Source organism: Cucurbita moschata, unplaced genomic scaffold (assembly GCF_002738365.1).
Source record: "Cucurbita moschata cultivar Rifu unplaced genomic scaffold, Cmos_1.0 Cmo_Scf00138, whole genome shotgun sequence".
NCBI classification, from domain to species: Eukaryota; Viridiplantae; Streptophyta; class Magnoliopsida; order Cucurbitales; family Cucurbitaceae; genus Cucurbita; species Cucurbita moschata.
In genome coordinates, this window is record NW_019268654.1 from 49228 (window position 1) to 55381 (window position 6154).

At 32.7% G+C, this 6154-nt stretch overlaps 3 non-coding genes across 3 annotated transcripts; all 3 read left to right on the forward strand.

The window, feature by feature from the left end:
* The first annotated feature begins 5219 nt into the window (after positions 1-5219).
* Positions 5220-5292, forward strand: TRNAF-GAA. The gene has a single exon. It is a non-coding gene; the product is annotated as a tRNA-Phe (tRNA).
* A 216-nt stretch (positions 5293-5508) lies between these two features.
* Positions 5509-5581, forward strand: TRNAF-GAA. The gene has a single exon. It is a non-coding gene; the product is annotated as a tRNA-Phe (tRNA).
* A 227-nt stretch (positions 5582-5808) lies between these two features.
* On the forward strand, positions 5809-5881 carry TRNAF-GAA. The gene has a single exon. It is a non-coding gene; the product is annotated as a tRNA-Phe (tRNA).
* Positions 5882-6154: the final 273 nt, after the last annotated feature.

The window sequence follows — 6154 nt, forward strand, 5'->3', positions numbered from 1 at the left end:
AGTATTAATTTTGATGTCATCTTTACCTGAGTTTTGGGATTATTGTTATTAATGAGATTCAATCTAATGCCATTAGTAACTCACAATGATAATATTCAAAATACTCGACAAAAAAGAATGGTCAACATAAGATATTTGAAACAAATAAATATTTTGTCCTCTATGATATATCAAATCACTCATTTGAAAATTCTTAATAATAAATCTGAAGTTTTACATCTTTTATAGAGAAAAGTTCCTTGAATAGAAGTCTTATTAGATACTTCTAAGCATTTAGAGATCAACTAGACACAAAGCTAAACATTCTAAAAAAATTAGGGGTTAAACTTTTAAGTTAACGTAGTTTAAGAAACTTATGATTTTTATATTATCAAGAGTTTAATTGAGCTAGGTCGATTCAATCTAGTGGACCCAAGAATTGAACCGAACCAAACCAACTAGTTAGTAACATGATTTAGTGGAAGCATTTTCACGCAAAGTAGAAGTAATAATGGAGGGTTTGAAATAATATAGTTTTCACCCCTTGTTTCTCGAGTGAATATTGAAATAATATAGTTTTCATATTAAGTTTTGCATGGAAGAAAGAAAGACTGGGATGTAAAGTATTATTTCAATTTGTTTGCAATATACAACCATATATAAATTAACTATAAGAAATATATATAATTACATGTTCTCCGAGAGCTTCAATCAACACGGGAGGGTTGCAACCACTCTAAAGGTGCTCAAGATCACAATGAATTAGATAAAACAGCTCTAGAACTTTGAATCCAATAACTTGAGTTTGACTAGTGATAGGATCTCTCTTCTTGTGGAATCTACATAAAATAGGAAAACCATTCCAAAAATAAATTTTTACAAGGGGTTTTATGGTGTAGTGGTTAGCACTTTGTACTTTGAATCCAATGACCTGGGTTCAACTCCCGATAAGAGCTTTAAGGAAAATGAATGACCTTGATGTGAAAACACTGAAGAAGGAATAACAACACAAGACATTTTAAAACAAACGTCTTTGAGTGTAGGACCTTAATTGATCTCGTGTGTAGCTTATTCTACGACTTTTCAGCTCTCGATTCCTTCAAAATTTTGACTCTTATCCCCAATTTAATTTTTACAAGGGATTCTATGGTGTAGTGGTTAGCACTTCGGACTTTGAATCCAATGACCTGGGTAGGAATGACAACACAAGACATTTTTAAAACAAAGGGTATAAAAGGGTCCATATCCTATCTTCTCAGGCTAAAGGAATTGGTTTGGGGGGAACGTCTTTGAGTGTAGGACCTTAATTTCAAGAAATCGTTCTCGGTATGCAACTCACTCGAAACGCAAGATTTTTTATACCTATTTCCTTCAATTTGGCACGCTTTCGAGGTTACTTTTCTTCGTGGTCTTCTATGGGAGCATTCCTTGGAGGTGCAGAAACTGATTGGAATCATTCTTGCTCGACGAGTTATCATGTATCCTCGGATTGAATTTTCAAATTTTTCTTGAAGTTCTTCAATGGCGGATTGATTTGAGGGAATGGTTTCCGGGCACTTTCTTGTGCAGAAACTGATTGGAATCATTCTTGCTCGACGAGTTATCATGTATCATCGGATTGGATTTTCAAATTTTTCTTGAAGTTCTTCAATGGCGGATTGATTTGGGGGAATGGTTTCAAGGTACTTTCTTCATGGCGGATCGTATTATTGCTCCTACTCCATACTTTTTAGGAGGAGCTTAAACCAACATTGAGAGCTCCAGAATCTTCGTTATTTAGAGATCGAACTTTCTGGATAATTTTTTAGAGATATCAACTCTGATCATATCCTTACCGACCTTGGCTTTGAATACTAGTCGTTGGATGTGATGATCTGTGCGTGTTCGTTCTAGATCATATCAAATTTCGGAGGAGATCCGACGGTTGAAATTTGAGTTTCATCTTCTTTTTTTTTATCATTTTTTCCTTTTATTGAATCTTGAGATTCCTTCTAGATAAGGAATTACAAATCTTTCCAATCCTTTTCAAAAGGCCTTTTAACTCCTTGAAATCACTTGTAGGTACACGAGTTACTTGACTAAGTCCCTTGTTCTTACTTAATCCTTTAATTTTTTTTCCTTTCTATCATTTGGGTCTTTCACGAGTGGCTTATTCTTATTCTTATGGAAGCTAATTTCCTTCATTTTTAGTGTTACATATACATACTCGTTACAAACACAAAATGAGAAGCAGACTCAAAAGAAGAACAAAAAATACTAGATTAAAAACAGAGGTTAGTCCATGGCCCACACTCCAAAGTCCGCTCTCATCCACGACCAACTCTTAGTTACTTGAAAAAAAATGATAAACATGGAGTGAGTAAAACTTAGTATGTAGCCTATTAGTAGGTTCTTAATTGCGACCTTAAGCTAGGATATTAACTCTTGTTATGTTTTTAGGATCTTATACAGATCTTGAAAACCTTCCCTTAAAATAACCTTCAATTTTCTCCCCATCTATCTTTTTTTAAACACTTTTGAAAGTTAAAGAGTAGTTTTGAAGCTTTTTTTTTTTTTTTTTTTGAAAATTCAACTGTATTTTTTTTCTTAATTATGAGTATTTTTTTTAAATAAAGTGCAAAGTTCAATGGTATTTTTATTAATTTAGATTATAATTTTAAAAAAAATACAAATTTTTGTCGATTAAGTTAATATTAATTTTATGAAAATAAGGAAATATTGAATAGAAATAAAATAGTAATAACGTATAGTTTCTTTTGGAGATGCGAGGTATCGATCCCCGTATCTCTCGCATGCTACATTCCCACGATATTACATCAAAAAACTCTAAACTTTCTATCATCAATGATATTGAAAATGAAAAACTATCCCCGCTGATTATGTCGTAAATAAGGAAAAATTTAAAAGAACTAATATATTTAATAATTGTTTCCTTTGTTGATGCATGGTATCGATCCTAATACTTCTCACATGGGATGTAAACGCTCTACCATCTAAGCTATATCCTCGAGCTCCAGAATCTTCGTTATTTAGAGATCGAACTTTCTGGATAATTTTTTAGAGATATCAACTCTGATCATATCCTTACCGACCTTGACTTTGAATACTAGTCGTTGGATGTGATGATCTGTGCGTGTTTGTTCTAGATCATATCAAATTTCGGAGGAGATCCAACGGTTGAAATTTGAGTTTGAAGGATTTTGCTCGGATGGTCACGGTAGATGCTCTGATTCTAATTAAAGTGGCATTTCTATAATTATCCATTATTCTAGGAGTATTTTGGTAATTTGCCACTTTTCCAATATTTTATTATTATTTTTTTCAAAAAAAACCCACAATTGTTCTACAAATTCCTCATTTTTTTTTTTTTATCATTTTTTCCTTTTATTGAATCTTGAGATTCCTTCTAGATAAGGAATTACAAATCTTTCCAATCCTTTTCAAAAGGCCTTTTAACTCCTTGAAATCACTTGTAGGTACACGAGTTACTTGACTAAGTCCCTTGTTCTTACTTAATCCTTTAATTTTTTTTCCTTTCTATCATTTGGGTCTTTCATGAGTGGCTTATTCTTATTCTTATGGGAGCTAATTTCCTTCATTTTTTAGTGTTACATATACATACTCGTTACAAACACAAAATGAGAAGCAGACTCAAAAGAAGAACAAAAAATACTAGATTAAAAACAGAGGTTAGTCCATGGCCCACACTCCAAAGTCCACTCTCATCCACGACCAACTCTTAGTTACTTAAAAAAAAAATGATAAACATGGAGTGAGTAAAACTTAGTATGTAGCCTATTAGTAGGTTCTTAATCGCGGCCTTAAGCTAGGATATTAGCTCTTGTTATGTTTTCAGGATCTTATACTGATCTTGAAAACCTTCCCCTAAAATAACCTTCAATTTTCTCCCCATCTATCTTTTTTTAAACACTTTTGAAAGTTAAAGAGTAGTTTTGAAGCTTTTTTTTTTTTTTTGAAAATTCAACTGTATTTTTTTTTAAATAAAGTGCAAAATTCAATGGTATTTTTATTAATTTAGATTATAATTTTAAAAAAAATACAAATTTTTGTTGATTAAGTTAATATTAATTTTATTAAAATAAGGAAATATTGAATAGAAATAAAATAGTAATAACGAATAGTTTCTTTTGGAGATGCGAGATATCGATTCCCGTATCTCTCGCATGCTACATTCCCACGATTTTACATCAAAAAACTCTAAACTTTCTATCATCAATGATATTGAAAATGAAAAACTATCCCGGCTGATTATGTCGTAAATAAGGAAAAATTTAAAAGAACTAATATATTTAGTAATTGTTTCCTTTGTTGATGCATGGTATCGATCCTAGGATTTCTCACATGGGATGCAAACGCTCTACCATCTAAGCTATATCCTCAAGATTCTTACGTCCTAAAATCCTAAACATCTCGTCATCAATAATAGTGAAAATAAAAAAATAACGCTATTCATTATGTCATAAATAAGGAAAAATTGAATAGAAATAAAATAGTAATAACGAATAGTTTCGTTTGGAGATATGGGGTATCGATCCGATCCCCGTACCTCTCGCATGCTAAGCAAGCAATCTACCATCTAAGCTACATTCCCACAATACTTATATTAGAAAACCCTAAATGTCCCGTCATCAAATGTAGTGAAAATGAAAAAATATCTCGGCTAATTATGTCATAAATAAGGAAAGGTTGAATAGAGGTAAAATATTAATAACAAATAGTTTCTTTTGGAGATGCGGGATATCCCCTTACCTCTCACATGCTAAATGAGCTCTACCATCTAAGCTACATCCCCACAATTCTTGCATCACAAAACCCTAAATTTTCCATCATCAATAATAGTGAAAATGAAGAAATGTCGCTACTCAACCTGTCATGAATAAGGAAAAATTGAAAAGAGATAATTTTCAATAATATATTTAATAATAGATAGTTTTATTTTGGAGATGCGTGGTATCTATCCCCGTACCTCTCGAATGCAAAGTAAGCGGTCTATCATTTGAGCTACATCCCCACGATTCTTATGTTACAAAATATCTTTACTTAAAAACTTTCACTTTTATGTATGTTAGCGAGGATAGCTTCACGTGTTCGATCTCCACGTTCACCGCACCTGTTTCTATTTGCATAATATTCAATAAAAAATTAGTCATTATTTCTTTTTAAAATCTCAATGAATCAGCAAAAATATCTTTACTGATGAATTTTCATTTCTAATGATTGTGGGGATAGCTCAGTTGGGAGAGCATCAGACTGAAGATCTGAAGGTCACATGTTCGATCCACGTTCACCGCACTTGGTTCACAATTATTTATGTGCTCGCACCTAGCTTTACATATGAATTTTTATTTTTAATGTTCGCAGGGATAGCTCAGTTGGGAGAGTGATTTGAAGAACACGTGTTTAATCTCCACGTTCACCGCACCTGTTTCCATTTGCATAAGCGGACTATTCAATAAAAAATTAGTTATTATTTATTTTTAAAATTTCAAAATTTCAATGATAATGATTGCGGGGATAGCTCAGTTGGGAGAGCGTCAGACTGAAGATCTGAAGATCACGTGTTCGATCCACGTTCACCGCACTTGGTTCACAATTATTTATGTGCTCGCACCTAGCTTTACATATGAATTTTTATTTTTAATGTTCGCAGGGATAGCTCAGTTGGGAGAGTGTCAAACTAAAGATTTGAAGAACACGTGTTTAATCTCCACGTTCACCGCACCTGTTTCCATTTGCATAAGCGGACTATTCAATAAAAAATTAGTTATTATTTATTTTTAAAATTTCAAAATTTCAACGATAATGATTGCGGGGATAGCTCAGTTGGGAGAGCGTCAGACTGAAGATCTGAAGGTCACGTGTTCGATCCACGTTCACCGCACTTGGTTCACAATTATTTATGTGCTCGCATCTAGCTTTACATATGAATTTTTATTTTTAATGTTCGCAGGGATAGCTCAGTTGGAAGAGTGTCAAACTAAAGATTTGAAGAACACGTGTTTAATCTCCACATTCACCGCACCTGTTTCCATTTGCATAAGCAGACTATTCAATAAAAAATTAGTTATTATTTATTTTTAAAATTTCAAAATTTCAACGATAATGAATTAGCGGGATACCGCAGTTGGTTGCAAGTGATTATTTCCTTTTAAAA